A 20,586-nucleotide genomic window follows, 5' to 3' on the forward strand; every position below is an offset into this window, starting at 1 on the left:
CGCGCGCCACCGGAGGCTCGCTCCCGCTGTTTTCAGTCACAGCGGGAGTCGGGCCAGGGGAGGAGCAGCGGCGATCGCCTCTGCTCTTCCCCGATCGTCGGGGATCTAGTGTGGAGATTCGCCCGCTGTGTGTAAACACAGCGGGCGGATCTCTGAAGTGACAGGCAGGGTCAGATTGCAGGGTTCAGCATAGCTGAACCCTGGATCTGTCCTTGTGTCACTCAGTCACCTCCCCCCCCCCCCCACACGTCAGTAAGCACCAGGCACACATTAACCCCTCCCTCTCCAATAAAATTAACCCCTTCCCTGCCAGTGTCATTTTTACAGTAACAGTGCATATATATAGCACTGATTACTGCAGTAATGTCACTAGTACCCCCAAAAGTGTCAAAAATGTCAGTCAAGGGTCCGTTCTGTCCGCCGCAATGTCGCAGTCCCGCAAAAAAAATCGCAGATCGCCGCCATTACGCGTTAAGAAAAAAAATACCAAAAATGACAGAAATCTTTCCCTTTGTTCATAAACGCAATAACTTTTGTGCAAACCAATCAAAATACGCTTATTGTGAATTTTTTTTACCAAACATAGGTAGCAGAAAACAAATTGGCCAAAAATTTTAAAAAATTTTGATTTTTACATTTTTTTGGGGGGAATTTCATATAAAAAAAATGTGAAAAATATTGTTGTTTTTTCTAAATTTACGCTCTTTTTTTGTTTATAGCGCAAAAAGTAAAAATCGCACAGGTGATCAAATACCACCAAAAGAAAGCTCTGTTTGTGGGAAAAAAAGGACGTAAATTTCGTTTGGGTATGGCGTCGCACGACCGCGCAATTGTCAGTTAAATTCGCACATCGCCGAATCGCAAAAAGTGGCCCAGACGTAAGACAGCAAAATGCTCTAGTGGTAAAGTGGTTAAACATAAGAAGGGTAAAAAAAAAAAACGGTTCAGTACTGTATGATTTTAATCATATATATAACAGAAAGAATATGATACCTGTATAACCAACCAAACTTATCTACTGCCTGGCTACTCAAGTTACATTATATTATCATAAATTGTACAGATGGCAACCTTTTTTATACATAGATGTTGTTTATTGGTAACTATTGTGGAGTTCAGCTTCAAGAGCAGAGCTCGCAGAGAGGTGATCCATACAGCAAGTAGGTTTAAGGGCTTCCTGCCCATGTTTACTGGTCAGTGTGACAGCAAAACAAGACGTTTCCCTTGCAGGGTTAAGAACCAGAGTCCAAAACATAAATCCAGCAGAAACAGTTATAAAAATGGTTCTAAAGGCAGAAGGCTTTTAACCTTAAAGGGTAAGTTTACCTTTAAAGAAAATCTGCAAGATGAACTTACACTGGAGCTATGAATTAAGGTAAAAAAAAAATATATATATACAGTGGGTACGGAAAGTATTCAGACCCCCTTAAATTTTTCACTCTTTGTTATATTGCAGCCATTTGCTAAAATCATTTAAGTTCATTCTTCTTCCTCATGAATGTACACATAGCACCCCATACTGACAGAAGAATACAGAATTGTTGACATTGTTGCAGATTTATTAAAAAAGAAAAACTGAAATATCACATGGTCTTAAGTATTCAGACCCTTTGCTGTGACACTCATATATTTAACTCAGGTGCTTTCCATTTCTTCTGATCATCCTTGAGATGGTTCTACACCTTCATTTGAGTCCAGTTGTGTTTGATTATACTGATTGGACTTGATTAGGAAAGCCACACACCTGTCTATATAAGACCTTCCAGATCACAATGCATGTCAGAGCAAATGAGAATCACGAGGTCAAAGGAACTGCCTGAAGAGCTCAGAGACAGAATTGTGGCAAGGCACAGATCTGGCCAAGGTTACAAAAAGATTTCTGCTGCACTTAAGGTTCCTAAGAGCACAGTGGCCTCCATAATCCTCAAATGGAAGACTTTTGGGATGACCAGGACCCTTCCTAGAGCTGGCCGTCCGGCCAAACTGAGCTATCGGGGGAGAAGAGCCTTGGTGAGAGAGGTTAAGAAGAACCCAAAGATCACTGTGGCTGAGCTCCAGAGATGCAGTCAGGAGATGGGAGAAAGTTGTAGAAAGTCAACCATCACTGCAGCCCTCCACCAGTCGGGGTTTTATGGCAGAGTGGCCCGACGGAAGCCTCTCCTCAGTGTAAGACACATGAAAGCCCGCATGGAGTTTGCTAAAAAACACCTGAAGGACTCCAAGATGGTGAGAAATAAGATACTCTGGTCTGATGAGACCAAAATAGAACTTTTTGGCCTTAATTCTAAGCGGTATGTGTGGAGAAAACCAGGCACTGCTCATCACCTGTCCAATACAGTCCCAACAGTGAAGCATGGTGGTGGCAGCATCATTCTGTGGGGGTGTTTTTCAGCTGCAGGGACAGGACGACTGGTTGCAATCGAGATGAATGCGGCCAAGTACAGGGATATCCTGGACAAAAACCTTCTCCAGAGTGCTCTGGACCTCAGACTGGGCCGAAGGTTTACCTTCCAACAAGACAATGACCCTAAGCACACAGCTAAAATAACGAAGGAGTGGCTTCACAACAACTCCGTGACTGTTCTTGAATGGCCCAGCCAGAGCCCTGACTTAAACCCAATTGAGCATCTCTGGAGAGACCTAAAAATGGCTGTCCACCAACGTTTACCATCCAACCTGACAGAACTGGAGAGGATCTGCAAGGAGGAATGGCAGAGGATCCCCAAATCCAGGTGTGAAAGACTTGTTGCATCTTTCCCAAAAAGACTCCTGGCTGTATTAGATCAAAAGGGGGCTTCTACTAAATACTGAGCAAAGGGTCTGAATACTTAGGACCATGTGATATTTCAGTTTTTCTTTTTTAATAAATCAGCAACAATGTCAACAATTCTGTGTTTTTCTGTCAGTATGGGGTGCTATGTGTACATTCATGAGGAAGAAGAATGAACTTAAATGATTTTAGCAAATGGCTGCAATATAACAAAGAGTTATAGTATAGACTACATATATATATATATTTAAATAAATAATTATGTCCAACTATAATGGAAATACCTTATATCTTTCTCAAACACAGTGGTATAAATGTATGTTATAATAAAGAAAGAAATTAACACAATTTATATAGGTTTATCAATGTACTACCTATTATTATGAAAGTACTGGACTCCTTCATTTATTTTAAAGTGGATAGATGAAGTAGATGAATTATTAATGAATCACATGTAAAAAAAATATTGCACTGATCAAAAAATGATCAAAAAAGTGCTGGTGCAAAAAAATAAATAAATAAATAAAAAAATAAATAGAAAAATGATTACTTTTATGGCAGCTGTTGGCTGCTGATTGCTATTAATATATGGATTATATGCTTGTTACTTATCTCTAATAATTAATTATTTTGAAGGGAAGCAAGTTATGACAAAATGAATCCTCCAAAGGGGAAGTGCAAGTGCAATAAATAATTCTTAAAAAAGTGCTAGTGCAGTTCAATAAGTTTTGCATAAATTATATCAATATAAAATAACCACAATAAATACCAAAAATTAGAAATTAATGTGACAACAATAAATAAATAGTGTAAATTATGAGGAGTCTATCAAACAAAGTCCATATTTAAATCATCCAGTGACAATGTGAAAAAAGTGCTATTCATCCAAACGCTGTTCACAGTGTTCACAAGTGAGGAACCTTCCACCCACAGTGCTTAATTAATTTGCCTAGATCCAACTCACCAGAGATTTTTCTGGTAAAGTTATAAACCAGCAATAAAAGCATAAGCCACAACAGAGATCAGCCTGGAATCCTTTTCTCCTTATAGTATGGTTAATCACCCCAGGATGCATACCAGCTCAGGATGGACCATGTGAGGAAACACAAGAAGGGATGCCAACAATAGCGCAATATTGTATGAAACTCTTTTATTGAGAAACAAGATAAAAGCACTCACATAAGATGGTGTCTACCAGACACTAGGAATCTGCATAAATAAAACTCCTCCGCTGCTCAGGTCGCTGTGTAGTAAGCCACGAGCATGGATACAAGGTAGCAGTGTGGGGTATTGTCTCAGCATCCTAACACCACGCCCTACTGGTTTCGTCACCTGACGTCTTCTCAGGGTGGTCCTGCCTTTAAGCCCTGCTTCCCCACTGTACAGGGCACTGCACAAAGGCAAGTCTTTCTCAGGAGCACATTCAGTGGTCCCCCTAACTGGGGTCACTCCCGCCTCATCATGGATAATCCCATAACTGGTCCTTCTTGACATGACATTAGTAGTTCCAGCCATAATTTTATTAAAGGCAGTCTTACCCACCGCAGTATTAGGTGTTATCATCTTCCTTTGAGTGCATAATCTTGGAACCAGTCCTCTGCTGCACTTTACTTGGCCACTTTTCCCATGTAACCACAGGGTGAAATGACAACTGCCCTCTCAGGCGCCATGGACTCTCTGGCAACGTCTGCAAGCCAAACAAGATTTTTACTCCAGGGTGTTTCCCTCCTGGTGACTCCCATCTGGGAGGAACTCACAGTTCTCTTTGTGGGGACGCTGAACCAAGTCCCATCTGAAGCTCCTCCTTCCAGGCGATACTTTTACCCCTGTAGTACCCTTGCCACAGGACACCACACTTTTCTAACAGAATTTCGCTGGCTCTCTTCAAATGGCTGTATTTGCTTCTCCTGAAGCCACTTTCCATGACCTTGAGCAGGCACACTTCATTGTCTACCAGTCGCATGACTGGCCTTAACACACTAAGTCCTGGCCTCTGGTAAGCCTCTCTCCTTGCACTGAGGGATGGTTTGCTTTCCTCTTTAGTTTGGCTCAATGCTGCCAGGTGCTGGGGGCACCAGTCCACCACAGATTAAAACACTGGCGGACTCTCCCTTTCTTTCACTGGACACCACATACTCTGAGTCACAGAACAGCACAGAACAACAACAGGAGCACTTGTCTCATTAAGTTGTTTCCCTCCTTCTCATCTGCTCCTTCAGGCTTCCACTGCCTTGCATATTTCACACTTGTATATATTTGTATATTTAGTTAGTTGTTGGGTTTCTGCATTTTGGTTGTTCAGTTTTGATTTTCATGCCTTCTCATGTTTATGGCTATTGGTGTGTGGTTATTGTTCACTGTAAATAAATCTCACTTTAAAGTTATATATACATGGTCTGGTCCCAGTTTCTGTGTGTAGCTACATCTGGTCATCCCAGCAGTTGATTCCTGACATAACACTGACACCCACTTACGATCAGATCAGCTACACCTAGGAACTGTGAGCCATTTGCTTCCTTTTTTGTCAAAATGCTTAGAGGGGAGGTTATTTGCCGTGTGGAATTGGCATTGGATAGTAGGATTTTTGCCTCCTGGTTTCACAAGATTACACCCATGAAAATCTGTTAGAACACATTCTGACAGCTCATGTTTTAGTTGATGAGGGCAGATATGCACGTAGCAAAATTTAGCCTTTGGTTTGGTTCTGTTCTGAACTATTATTTACAGCTACATCTTGGAACCATAATATTTTCACTCCTTTTTTTTTACTTTATTTCAGGTTGAATTTTTGGGATGGCTACTGAAACATTGTAACTTGAAACATTATTCAGCCAGTTCCAGATTCCATGCTGCCTGCTAATAGGGTCCATTCCTCCTCCATGCTGCCTGCTGATGGATCAATTCCTCCTTCATGCTGCCTGCTGATGGGGTACAGTCATCCTTTGTGCCCGCCAACGGGTCCAGCCTGCCTCTATGCCTGTTGACAGGGTGCAGACTACCTTCTTGCCCGCCGACAGGGTTCAGCTTTCCTCTATGCCTTGCAATGGGGTCCAGCCTGCCCCTATACCTACTTATGGGGTCCAGTCTACCTCTATGCCTGCCGATGGAGTCCAGCCTGCCTCTGGCTACTTATTGTCCACTGCCTGGCCTGCCTTGGGTGACCTATTGTTCTCTGCCCTGCCTGCATTCGGTGACTGGCTGTCCTCTGCCTGGCCTGCCTCGGGTAACCAGCTGTCCTCTGCCAGGCCTGCCTCGGGTAACCAGCTGTCCTCTGCCAGTTAAAAGAAGGGAGGAAAGATCCCTGGTGCCACACATCTACAGAATCATATGGTAGTAATGAGAGACAACCTCAGCCTGTGCTCTGGCCAGGCCACACCCTAACATGTTTCGTTCTGCTCCCTGGACTGTGGTCATGAGGATCAAAAAACACACATATAAATGTCCAATTAATACATATAAAAAAATAAATATTGAAAAGTGCAAACAGTGCAATAAAAGTGTTGGTTCATGGTGTGAACAATAGATTATTTATTTGATAATGGTTCATGGTGTGAACAATAGATTATTTAATTGATAATATAACGCAATAAAAATAAATATATAGTATAAATATAAAGTGCTCAGTGAGAAGTGACAACTTTGAGTAATAAATAATATCCAAAGAACCTCAGCAAATGGTCAGCAAGTGTACCAGCTGCTAAGAAAAATGTTACTTAATGTGGGTGAACACAAAACATATGACTTAAACAAAATTGGTGTATCCAATAAATATGTAAAAAGGTGACGTAGTGACAATTGGTCCAATATATGATTTTACATAGAAACCACAAATTAAATAAATATAAAGTGACTTAGTGCAGCCTAACCCAATATACAGTGCCTTGTGAAAGTATTCGGCCCCCTTGAACTTTGCAACATTTTGTCACATTTCAGGCTTCAAACATAAAGATATAAAACTGTAATTTTTTTGAAGAATCAACAACAAGTGGGACACAATCATGAAGTGGAACAAAATTTATTGGATATTTCAAACTTTTTTATTAACAAATAAAAAACTGAAAAATTGGGCATGCAAAATTATTCAGCCCCCTTAAGTTAATACTTTGTAGTGCCACCTTTTTCTGCGATTACAGCTGTAAGTCACTTGGGGTATGTCTCTATCAGTTTTGCACATCGAGAGACTGATATTTGTGTCCATTCCTCCTTGAAAAAAAGCTCGAGCTCAGTGAGGTTGGATGGAGAGCGTTTGTGAACAGCAGTTTTCAGTTCTTTCCACAGATTCTCGATTGGATTCAGGTCTGGACTTTGACTTGGCCATTCTAACACCTGGATATGTTTATTTGTGAACCATTCCATTGTAGATTTTGCTTTATGTTTTGGATCATTGTCTTGTTGGAAGACAAATCTCCATCCCATTTTCAGGTCTTTTGCAGACTCCATCAGGTTTTCTTCCAGAATGGTCCTGTATTTGGCTTCATCCATCTTCCCATCAATTTTAACCATCTTCCCTGTCCCTGCTGAAGAAAAGCAGGCCCAAACCATGATGCTGCCACCACCATGTTTGACAGTGGGGATGGTGTGTTCAGGGTGATGAGCTGTGTTGCTTTTACACCAAACATAACGCTTTGCATTGTTGCCAAAAAGTTCAATTTTGGTTTCATCTAACCAGAGCACCTTCTTCCACATGTTTGGTGTGTCTCCCAGGTGGCTTGTGTCAAACTTTAAACAACACTTTTATGGATATCTTTAAGAAATGGCTTTCTTCTTGCCACTCTTCCATAAAGGCCAGATTTGTGCAGTATACGACTGATTGTTGTCCTATGGACAGAGTCTCCCACCTCAGCTGTAGATCTCTGAAGTTCATCCAGAGTGATCATGGGCCTCTTGGCTGCATCTCTGATCAGTCTTCTTCTTGTATCAGCTGAAAGTTTAGAGGGACAGCCAGGTCTTCGTAGATTTGCAGTGGTCTGATACTCTTTCCATTTCAATATTATCGCTTGCACAGTGCTCCTTGGGATGTTTAAAGCTTTGGGGAATCTTTTTGTATCCAAATCCGGCTTTAAACTTCTCCACAACCGTATCTCGGACCTGCCTGGTGTGTTCCTTGTTCTTCATGATGCTCTCTGCGCTTTAAACAGACCTCTGAGACTATCACAGTACAGTGCATTGCTCACTCGCCGTGAACACAGGAAGCCGTTCATTTGCACTATCTTGGTGTTCCCAAATACTCACAAGGATCCCCCAATTGTGGGTTTCAGCTGTCCCCTCTCAGCCTGAACAAGGCTGGTTAGCACACAACATCAAATTCTTATCCATCGGGATTACGTGCAACTAAATGAATTCTTCCTGACACTCCTACACAGCATTTTCGGTGACTGGCTCAAGCAGTCTGATCACTTGGTTTTAATAAGCATCTGGCAGGCCTATAGTCTCAAATCATCACAGTAGAATATACCACTATCCAAGGTCACCCCTGAAGAAGAAGTAATCACTGTCACTCCGAAACGCGTCGGGTTATTACCCTGGGGTCATGTGGTCACTATCTGCTTGTTGATATGATGTATTATACTTAGCTTGCCATATTTTATATGTTTTTGTATATTTTTTTCAATAAAATTTTTTTTTTTCACTAAATTGATACTGTTATGCATAATTACATTATATGAGTGCCTATAAAGTCCCACAATCAGGGGAATTTTCCTATTTGCTATCACAGTACAGGTGCATTTATACGGAGACTTGATTACACACAGGTGAATTCTATTAATCATCATTAGTCATTTAGGTCAAAATTGGATCATTCAGAGATCCTCACTGAACTTCTGGAGAGAGCTTGCTGCACTGAAAATAAAGGGGCTGAATAATTTTGCACGCCCAATTTTTCAGTTTTTCATTTGTTAAAAAAGTTTGAAATATCCAATAAGTTTTGTTCCACTTCATGATTGTGTCCCACTTGTTGTTGATTCTTCACAAAAAACTAAAGTTTTACAGTGGGTACGGAAAGTATTCAGACCCCCTTACATTTTTCACTCTTTGTTATATTGCAGCCATTTGCTAAAATCATTTAAGTTCATTCTTCTTCCTCATGAATGTACACATAGCACCCCATACTGACAGAAAAACACAGAATTGTTGACATTGTTGCAGATTTATTAAAAGAGAAAAACTGAAATATCACATGGTCCTAAGTATTCAGACCCTTTGCTGTGACACTCATATATTTAACTCAGGTGCTTTCCATTTCTTCTGATCATCCTTGAGATGGTTCTACACCTTCATTTGAGTCCAGCTGTGTTTGATTATATTGATTGGACTTGATTAGGAAAGCCACACACCTGTCTATATAATACCTTCCAGATCACAATGCATGTCAGAGCAAATGAGAATCATGAGGTCAAAGGAACTGTCTGAAGAGCTCAGAGACAGAATTGTGGCAAGGCACAGATCTGGCCAAGGTTACAAAAAGATTTCTGCTGAACTTAAGGTTCCTAAGAGCACAGTGGCCTCCATAATCCTCAAATGGAAGACGTTTGGGACAACCAGAACCCTTCCTAGAGCTGGCCGTCCGGCCAAACTGAGCTATTGGGGGAGAAGAGCCTTGGTGAGAGAGGTAAAGAAGAACCCAAAGATCACTGTGGCTGAGCTCCAGAGATGCAGTCAGGAGATGGGAGAAAGTTGTAGAAAGTCAACCATCACTGCAGCCCTCCACCAGTCGGGGCTTTATGGCAGAGTGGCCCGACGGAAGCCTCTCCTCAGTGTAAGACACATGAAAGCCTGCATGGAGTTTGCTAAAACACACCTGAAGGACTCCAAGATGGTGAGAAATAAGATTCTCTGGTCTGATGAGACCAAAATATAACTTTTTGGCCTTAATTCTAAGCGGTATGTGTGGAGAAAACCAGGCACTGCTCATCACCTGTCCAATACAGTCCCAACAGTGAAGCATGGTGGTGGCAGCATCATGCTGTGGGGGTGTTTTTCAGCTGCAGGGACAGGACGACTGGTTGCTGTGAGGAAAATGTGTATCTTGAAATGCCATTTTGTAGTGTTCAGCTTAGCATAAGTCATCTCAGTATATATTAGAAGGTTAGAGTATCCCTTTATATCTCTTGGATGTATCTTTGCTTAGTGTTTCAGATTATAAATCACACTTGCACTTTTTACGCCGGATATCTAGTCTGCGGTTAGAGATTAGAATCAGAGACAGGATGTTCTGCAAGTTAAAGACATGCAAGCTATAAGAGATGTTTTATACATATATTGATAGAACATTGCCAATATATCAGCATCGGCTATAATGCATAACATATATTTACATTAATATAGCTTGAATAAGTTTCTTAGCAATAATTAATAATTGACACAGTGAATAGGAATTTACTAAACATATTATTAAGTATGAGAGATGGTTTTGCAAAAGCTGAGATGGTTTTTGCTGAAGTTACGTAACCGTAAAATGTTCAGACAATGCCGAGAGTAGAAATAGGGGATTTTTTTGTGGTAACAGGTGTTATGAACTGATGTCACAATAACATGTTATGTTTTTTATAATCTTGAACTATATTCGACTTTTTATGTTTCTGGGGAGACTTTATGATCTAGCTAATTGATTGGCTGAAAGGGTGTGTTAAGTAGTGGGTTGGATAAGATAATTTTGTGGTTTGATAAGATAATTTTGTGGTTTAAGGCTATATATTCTTGACGATGTCTGAAAATAAACGCAGTCATTAGAACCAAGCTATTGTGTATGGTTTTCATTGATTGTCCGGCTAGCTGAAGATTCATCCGCAGGACAAACCTAGGGTGCACCCAAACTCAGGATCCTTACAGAATGGTACCAGTAGAAGTGGGGTGCTGACTATTCGGGTAAGTGATATTTCTTCCATTTTTTTATGCTGGTTGAGGTGTTACTTTCCCGGATACGGTAGAACCCGGTACTATTATTAGTGTTGGCAGGTTATTGGTAGGTTAGTGTTAGCAGGCTAGTTTAGTTTTTGCATGGCTGTGACAGGCACAGATTAGTACACTGTGTTCTGTAGGTTTTCAGGAGGGGCGTTCTCCTGGACAACACGCAGCATGGCTGGCAGGGGACGGTGTCTTATAGTAACACGCGTCGTACGTTGGCAGGGATTATCCAAATGGAGAAATAGTCTCGTTTGGCGTTGGCAGGGCATTTTCCAAACGAAGAGCTAGTCTAGTTTGGTGTTGGCAGGACTTATTGAGTTTAAGGATCACTCAAGGAATTTATATGAAGTACAAGGAAGTACAGGAAGTACAGGAAGTACAAGGAAGTACAAGGAAATACATGTATAAAGGTGAAATAAGATATATAAAGGAAAAGGAATATACGCACAGTAAGTGAAACTAATATATCGAAAAGTATATGTTTGTTTTTAACTTACTTGGATTGTCTGTGGATTGAATCAATTGTGAAACATAACTGTACAGTCAGATTTGGGACAATATTGGTTGAATGGTACAAATAGTGGTATTTGTGAATACTTCTTATCAAACTCATAGATTGTGGTGCCCACATTGTCAAAGAAATTCTAGACACATTGTAAGAGTATTTTAAAGTATTTATGTATTAAGTATTTATTGTGCTTGCTCAAGCTTATCACTAACATAACGCTAATTATACAACTGATGCTATTCTTTATCCGCATTGTGCTATTGTTTGAAAGAATATATAGAGCTTGTTTTAGATTTAATTTAAAAAGTCATGGGTAACGATTTGGGAAAGGATCCGGATGGTGAGCCGGAGACCAGACCCACACCGTTACTCTTTGTATCAGGCACCTGTGGGATTACAGTTACTGATCCATTTTGAGCGAACATATATGAGCGCGGTCCGCAATTGGGAATTACGCGGCTCAGCGCTATAGGTCCTCGCAATGAAGGGGACTGGGCGGAGGTTAAAAAAATGGTGGGGCTTCACCCAAAATACAATTATCCCCTCCGGGTGCCTGGGATGAAATGTATGTGATGCAATGTTGTAAGAAATGGGAAAAGGCATTAAAGGAATAATAAATAGTTAACTAGGGCTTTTAAGAGTAGGTCCTCATTACCCACAGCAATTGCTTGTAAGTAGAAGTCAGGTGAAACTGTCCTGGAGTTTTGGACAAGGTTTAGAAATGTATGGACTTATGAGGCCGGTTTAAGTGTCACCCAGGAGTGGCACAGCCTCATGATTCAGACATTTATCAGTAATTTTAAAGTCCCAGTACATGCTAAGGTTTCATACTGGGCTGATAAAGACATGGATGGTTTTCAAAAAGCCATATTAGGAAAAAATGCAGCTGGCTGTTTTTGATCTGCTGAAAGGAAAACAGCCTGTCAGCACGCATTTTCAAGGGTGTTATCAAAGAAGCAGAAGAAAGGGGAATTCAGAGGCAAAGTAGAAAATATTCAAACTAGGTCCCCCCACAATTGAACAACCTCACAACAGCCTTACAACAACATCACAACAGTGAGTGTATTTACAGTGACATCGGGATCCAGGGGTATGGGCCATAAGTCCCCTGGATGTAGGATTGATTCCATGTTAGGTATACATTAGATAGATTCTTGGCCGAAGGTACATTCAAAATAGTATTACCTCACAAGATAACACTACGCCCCTGTTTTTTGTTGTTCTGAATATTCATTTTCCAAACTGGACATACATAATTGTTTGAAGCTGCAATGTTGAGCTTGAAGTTGACACATTCCTAGGGAGGGGGTCACTTCTGCAAATGAATGGTCTCAGCATTCCCACACATATACAATTATTTTTATAGAAGTTTTTTTGAGTTTTGCAATTTATACATTGTGTATATAGCATAGCAACCTCTGTGAACAGTAATAATAGTGAATAAAAACACTATTTTATTAGGCAAAACATATATTGCCGTTGTCGGCAGGATATTTTGAAGTTATTTTTTATAGAATTAGAGATAATGAAAAATTACATTTTTGCAAATTGTCCCCTATGTGAAGGGGAGCCTTCCTGCAAAATTTTGAAAATTGGCTACTTGCCAAGAAAGCGTTCAAATGTCATATCTCTATTCCTGTTAGAGTTATGGAATTTAATTTTTGGACAGGAAAAGTTACTGCAATTAGTGTAACCATTGGACCCTGTTGGCACAGAGCCAAAAGTTTCAAATCAGATTAACTTTTTATCTGATTATAGTTTTTAAATTATATTTTATGGGTATCCTCTATTGAAAGAGGGGAACCTCTGGCCAGATTTTTGTTAGAATGGCACAAAGCAAAAAAATAAAAATAAAAATAAATAAATACGTTTTGGGAAAATTGGCACTAAGCCAAAAAGTTTTTTAGTTCTTTATCTGATCATAGCATGCAAGTGGTATCTGATGTGCCATCTCTACTGACAGCCATACCATCTGATGCTACCCACTTTACAGTGATTGGTTTAAGAAACGTTTTTTTTTAGCGTCCTATTGGACGAGGAGACACAGCCATCTTTGTTTCTTGTTTTTCAGTCCAGGTAACTGACCTGGTGTAGAGCAGTTCGCTTGTCCGCTCTATAAGTTCCCCAGACCATGCAAGAGGGGATGGGCACCTGCTCATGGGTCAGTCCCGCTACAATATGTATATGACATATGTAGTCACTCTGTGGAGGCCAGTCAGAGCGAGTGAGTTTATTGAAGAAATGTACATGTATGTGGACACAAAGTGTCACAGGAATTATGACAGTGGTGTCAGGAGAGTGTTGTTTACCTTGGTTTTGTTCTCACAGAGGGTGATAGTAGAGTCAGTCACATAAGAGCTGCTGCTCTAGTGGGTCTTGCCAGCCCACAGTGGGTCTTGCCCGCCCACAGGATCATTGCTTGTTATGGATCCGGACTGCTCCTATCTATAATAACATTTTGAGACAAACCACAGGTCCAGAAATGTCACAAGAATTGTTGAATGTGTTTATGTATCTGAAAATGCTATAGTTGTAGCGCCTGCACTGGGCCTCCCAAATCATGGAAAAATGTTTTGTGTTTATGCAAGGGACAATTGTAAGACCATGACAGGTGTACTTGCCCAGGAGTATGGGAGTGGAATTTGCCCTAAAGTTTTTGTCCAAAGATGGTTGCAGTCCAGGTCTAAAGGCATGCCTGAAGTGACTCAGAACATAGCATATAGCATCTTGTGAGATGGTAATAGGGATGGCTACATCATTTGCCCTAGGTAGGCCCCAGTTTTGAATGGGCTACTGGTATTAAAGGGTGTGTTTCACCACAACAGGATCCCCACAGCTAGCGCCGCCCCACTGTCTATTGCCTAGTATCGTGGAATAGGAGTAGGGGGTGGGAAAGAACATATGAAGTATTACTGAAGTTTTTTTTCCTGCATTTACCGGCCTAAATTAGTGAAAGCATATTTTTCCAGGTGCATCAACTGTATTAGGAACAATACAACCAAACACATAAGGCCAAACATGAACATCTACAAAATGTTTTCACACATAAGCCCAACACAGGGTAGAAACAAGAGTTAATCGTGGACATGTTCAGCAGATGAGTAGAAGCTTTTAGGACCACAAAAGGGAGATGCCCACACAGTGGCACACATTCTCAATCGGGAGATTATTCCTGGATAAGGATGCTTGCTTTGAATTAGTTCTACTAATGGGCCAGCTTTCATATCAAAGAGGATACCAGGAACTAGTTGAAATCCTGAAAATAGATTGTCATCCACAGAGTTCAGGTATAGTGGAAAGGATGAATAGGACAAGTAAAGAGAAGTAGAGAAAATAAAAAAAAGGTAATTGAAACTTTGAATCAAGTGGAACGAAAAGGTTGCTCGCACCTTTCTCTTTTTCTTCACAGATTCCCTGCCATCCCTTGAAGGAGAGAGATGAAGTAGTGATCAAGCTGCCGCCACATCACAGGACCAAGGCTGGATTTCGTTTTTGAACCAAAAGACAAAGGTAGTCGCAGTGACCAGAATCGCTGTCCTTGTGGAAAACCAACAAGCCCGGATCCATGCCAATCGAGTAAAAGGTCAAGGTGGAACCAAGACACAGATAAAGGAGGTGAAACAGGTGTTGAAATCCTCGAAGAGTGAGTGAAGCAGGTGTTATAGTCTCTGAAAAGTTGCAAAATGACTGTACTCATAACAAAGAGCTTTGGCAAGCTGTGGATTTTGTTGGGGGCACTAGTATTTTTAGTGCTCATCACAACCTGGATCATAACTAACAGTATATATCAACTAGCAGATCTGGGGCCCCTTGGAGGAATTTGTGGGACCCCTAACGCCACCAGCCCAGACATAGTATCAAAGACACCTCAGAAAAGGAATAAAAGAGCCCTGTCCCATAGTACACCCTCCCAGATAGCCATCACACAAATAAATGGCACAAGGACACAATTTTAGTAGAATTTCCCTAACACACAAGTAGCTACTTTTATATTGCCTTATGATAGGAGATTAGGCCCAGGAACTGTATTTATATGTGTCACGGACAAATATTGATTGAGGAGACAATTGTGACTATTGGGGATCAGTGGGTTGGAACACGGGAGACGATTGGGAGTGCAAATCTACTTAAGGGGAACACTGTAACTACAGGGAAACAAAAGAGAGAGGCTCCCGTAGGAAGTTTTGACCCATATATATATATAGATGCCATCGGGGACCCAAGAGAGGTCCCTAATGAGTTCAAGGAAAGAGATCAGGTTAAAGCCAGTTATGAGTCCTTTATCTCTCCCCTTGTCACCATAAATAAAAATGTAGATTGGATAAATTGTATTTATTATAATCAGCAGAGATTTGTTAACTTTACAAGGAATGCCGCAAAGGGCATAGCAGAACAACTAGAAGCCACTTCCCAGATGACATTCCAGAGCAGAATGGCTCTGGATATGACCCACGCAGTAAAAGGTGGTACCTGTGCATATACTGATAAAGTAGATGGATGCTGTACTTACATTCCTAATAATACTGGCCCCAAAGGAAGGTCACTCTGGCCATTTTGTGGAACTAAAGAAGAATTCTGGCATTGACAACCCTTGGGAATCAGTGTTTTCGATGGTTTAAAAGTTGGAAATAAGCCCTAGTGCAGCTAGGAATTATCATTGTTATTATATTTGTTATAATAGGTGTCGTAATACTTTGTGCAAAGCGATTAATTCCTCAGTCTCATAAGAAAGATATTCTCCCCAAACCAAACTTTAGAGAGACAGAACAAGTAGCAAAGCATTTGAATTTAGCAATACAAGAGTTCATAGACCCCTTACCATCTATTCTAGGGAATGTACATCCTCAAGGCTTCCAGGATATGGATAGAAATCCCCATCATTTCCTACTGATGCATGAATACGGTATACAACAGTCACAGGAAAAGGGAGATTGCTGAGTTTGTTCTCATATGCATTCAGGAGAAAATATATTCCCAATGATAGAAAAGCCGTTATCATTATTGCAGTTAATGAATGAGACATACGTGTTTACTGGACAGGCAAAACCAGACAATAGGCCATTTCTGATTCAGGGAAACACACATCCAAAAAATGTAAATTTGTTTTCTGAATGGATATCCACTAAATACCGAAACAAATATTTATGCCAATGGTGAGTTTTATTAGGATTGATACATTTGCCGACATCATGGAAAAATGGATCAACACAACAACAAAGCATATAGGATTAATTAATGAAGAAATTGGGAAAATCAGGATGGAAAAGGAAGTGATTAGGCAGCGACAGGAAAGACTTATGATGACGGTAACAGGTCTGTGCGATCAAACACAAAACAAACAGATATGTTGTATATATTTCCACAACTTCACCAAAGAAACTAAAGATGTTCAAGTATCAGATTATTATGACATTATTAATGGCCACCAACTAGAGAGAGACTTCAGGGAGAACTGCATAATCTTCCCAATGCCTGGAATCCATTTGATTCCAGGCATTGGGAAAAGAGGGGATTGTGAGGAAAATGTGTATCTTGAAATGCCATTTTGTAGTGTTCAGCTTAGCATAAGTCATCTCAGTATATATTAGAAGGTTAGAGTATCCCTTTATATCTCTTGGATGTATCTTTGCTTAGTGTTTCAGATTATAAATCACACTTGCACTTTTTACGCCGGATATCTAGTCTGCGGTTAGAGATTAGAATCAGAGACAGGATGTTCTGCAAGTTAAAGACATGCAAGCTATAAGAGATGTTTTATACATATATTGATAGAACATTGCCAATATATCAGCATCGGCTATAATGCATAACATATATTTACATTAATATAGCTTGAATAAGTTTCTTAGCAATAATTAATAATTGACACAGTGAATAGGAATTTACTAAACATATTATTAAGTATGAGAGATGGTTTTGCAAAAGCTGAGATGGTTTTTGCTGAAGTTACGTAACCGTAAAATGTTCAGACAATGCCGAGAGTAGAAATAGGGGATTTTTTTGTGGTAACAGGTGTTATGAACTGATGTCACAATAACATGTTATGTTTTTTATAATCTTGAACTATATTCGACTTTTTATGTTTCTGGGGAGACTTTATGATCTAGCTAATTGATAGGCTGAAAGGGTGTGTTAAGTAGTGGGTTGGATAAGATAATTTTGTGGTTTGATAAGATAATTTTGTGGTTTAAGGCTATATATTCTTGACGATGTCTGAAAATAAACGCAGTCATTAGAACCAAGCTATTGTGTATGGTTTTCATTGATTGTCCGGCTAGCTGAAGATTCATCCACAGGACAAACCTAGGGTGCACCCAAACTCAGGATCCTTAGGACGACTGGTTGCAATCGAGGGAAAGATGAATGCGGCCAAGTACAGGGATATCCTGGACAAAAACCTTCTCCAGAGTGCTCTGGACCTCAGACTGGGTCGAAGGTTTACCTTCCAACAAGACAATGACCCTAAGCACACAGCTAAAATAACGAAGGAGTGGCTTCACAACAACTCCGTGACTGTTCTTGAATGGCCCAGCCAGAGCCCTGACTTAAACCCAATTGAGCATCTCTGGAGAGACCAAAAAATGGCTGTCCACCAATGTTTACCATCCAACCTGACAGAACTGGAGAGGATCTGCAAGGAGGAATGGCAGAGGATCCCCAAATCCAGGTGTGAAAGACTTGTTGCATCTTTCCCAAAAAGACTCCTGGCTGTATTAGATCAAAAGGGGGCTTCTACTAAATACTGAGCAGAGGGTCTGAATACTTAGGACCATGTGATATTTCAGTTTTTCTTTTTTAATAAATCTGCAACAATGTCAACAATTCTGTGTTTTTCTGTCAGTATGTGGTGCTATGTGTACATTCATGAGGAAGAAGAATGAACTTAAATGATTTTAGCAAATGGCTGCAATATAACAAAGAGTAAAAAAATGTAAGGGGGTCTGAATACTTTCCGTACCCACTGTATATCTTTATGTTTGAAGCCTGAAATGTGGCAAAAGGTTGCAAAGTTCAAGGGGGCTGAATACTTTCGCAAGGCACTGTATATGCAAGGAACTTGCAATTTGGGGCAGCCAAAGGAGTGAAATAAAGTGACTCAAAAAATTAATTAAATTAAACAGTATCAGTCCATAAGGTGAATAATTGGTGAGATAAAATTCCAAAAAAGTTTATGGGTGAATCTCGGGGTGATCCAAATGGAACATGCTGGGTGAGGAAACTGGTGCTCCCTTTCAATTGTGCCCACACTCACCGGAGCTCAATACCCCTACAGGGGTAACCAGCGTGATGTTATAAGGGGTTCCGTCTGCCAGACAGGGTCCAGGTGCCGGTGGCTTCAGTGGTTCTATTGGATCATCTCTCCCATCTCTCCCATATACATAGTGTAATCAATATAATCGATACAACCTCATAAGATATCAGCATCCCATACGGCAAGTTCCAGATCATATACAAGAAGAAGAGCCTCATATAGTGAAGTAAAAAAATTATTGGTTTATTAGATAAAAAAACAGTACTCATATAGAGAGCGGGTAAACAATAAAATGGTATAGGGGCCGTAACTTCCTCGTTTGCGGTATACTTCCTGAACGCAATGTGTTCCAACCGCCGGATGTGCGTTTTGACTTCGTGACCTGGATATCTTGTGTAGTGCAAAAAGCCAAAGGATATTCCGTTAGCCCCAGTGACCAGGCAGTTAAGTGAAGGAAAATAGCCTGGATCAGTGCCGCTGGGTCCCTTCGTTCAGCAGAGTTTCACAGCCTGTGCCATTTGGTGATGCTCTGATGAACGAAGGGACCCAGCGGCACTGATCCAGGCTATTTTCCTTCACTTAACTGCCTAGTCACTGGGGCTCACGGAATATTGGGATGCAGGATCAGAGAGGATTGTAACAGTTGGGCAGATCAGGCATAAATGGCAGGCAGTGGGGTAGTCGGGTCACAGGCCAGTATCAGCAATGGTGAGGCAGATCAGGCAAGAACAGGAGACAGAAGCAGAATCCAGGGACAAGCCGATGTCAGGGCGGGTAGCAGACAAGCATGATCAAGATAAGACAGGTCAAGATCAGAGGTCAGACACAGGAATCAGAAACAAAGCACACAGAGGCTGTAGACCAAACAGCAATGAGTCAATGCTGGGCCTTGTTTAACTGCTTCCCACCCAGCCACTGCACATAAACAGCCGGGTGGGAGCTTCTTCATTTTGACCGGACATACCTGTATGTACCATCAGAACATGCGCCTTGTATGGCCTTGGGGCTGTGCAGCAATGCGATCCTGTGATGGCTGTGTGCCTCGGACACAGCATATCACAGACTGGGACATGGGCACTGTGATTGGTCCTCTCAAACAGTGCGGGGGGAGAGGGGGATGCTGCAGCCCATCACATTCTCTGTGTAGCTGATAATTTTAGTGTTCATGTACACAGATCACACAGACTGCAGCCACCCCCACACAGTACACCAAGCACCAACTGTCCCTGTCCAGGTGTCCCAGTGTACAAAAACATTTGTCAGTGTGCCAGTGTCCCACCAATAAAAAATATTAAAGCACCCCCATCTCCCCTTGCTCACGTGCAAAGGTGAATGCACACATACATAAACAGCAATTGTATCACACATGTGAGGTATTGTCACGAACATCAGAGTGAGAGAAATAATTCTAACACCAAACCTCCTCTGTAACCCTAAACTGTTAACCTGTAAAGGCTTATAAATCGTTGCCTATGGAGATTTTTTTAAATACCAAAGTTTGACACCATTTCACAAGCATGCTAAATCTTAAAGTGTGAAATGTTTGGCATCTATTTACTCAGCACAACACCATATTTTCCCAAAAAGTATGTATTATAATGTGATATTGTTTTTTTATTCAATAATGTGTAAAATTGCATTATAAAAACTGCTGCGCAAATACCGAGTGACATAAAAATTAGCAAAACCCAGAATTTAATTCTCCAGGCCTCTGCTAAAAATTATATAAAATGTTTGGGTGTACTATGTAATTTTCTATCAAAAATACAGATTTTTACTTCTAAACGAAAAGTGTCAGAAGAAGGCCCGATCTTAAGTGGATAATACCTAAAGGTGCTCCTTGGATGTTAGGCCTCTCTATGGGACTGGCTGTAAAAAAAGTCTCACGTGTGTGGTATCACCATACTCAGGAGGAGCAGCAGAATGTGCTTTGGGGTGTAGTTGCAAGTATGCCTATGCCATTTGTGAGAAATCACTTGTTAATATGACATTTTTGTGAAAAACAACACATTTATTTAATTTCTTAATTTTAAAGAGTTGTGGGAAAAAAATTATACAGCTTTAAAAAACTCACTATACCTCTTAAATACATTGGACTATGTACTTTCCAAAAAGGGGTAATTTGGGGAACATTTCTACAGTCTTGACATG

Source organism: Pelophylax lessonae (assembly GCF_965119305.1).
Source record: "Pelophylax lessonae genome assembly, chromosome: 9".
Lineage (NCBI taxonomy): Eukaryota > Metazoa > Chordata > Amphibia > Anura > Ranidae > Pelophylax > Pelophylax lessonae.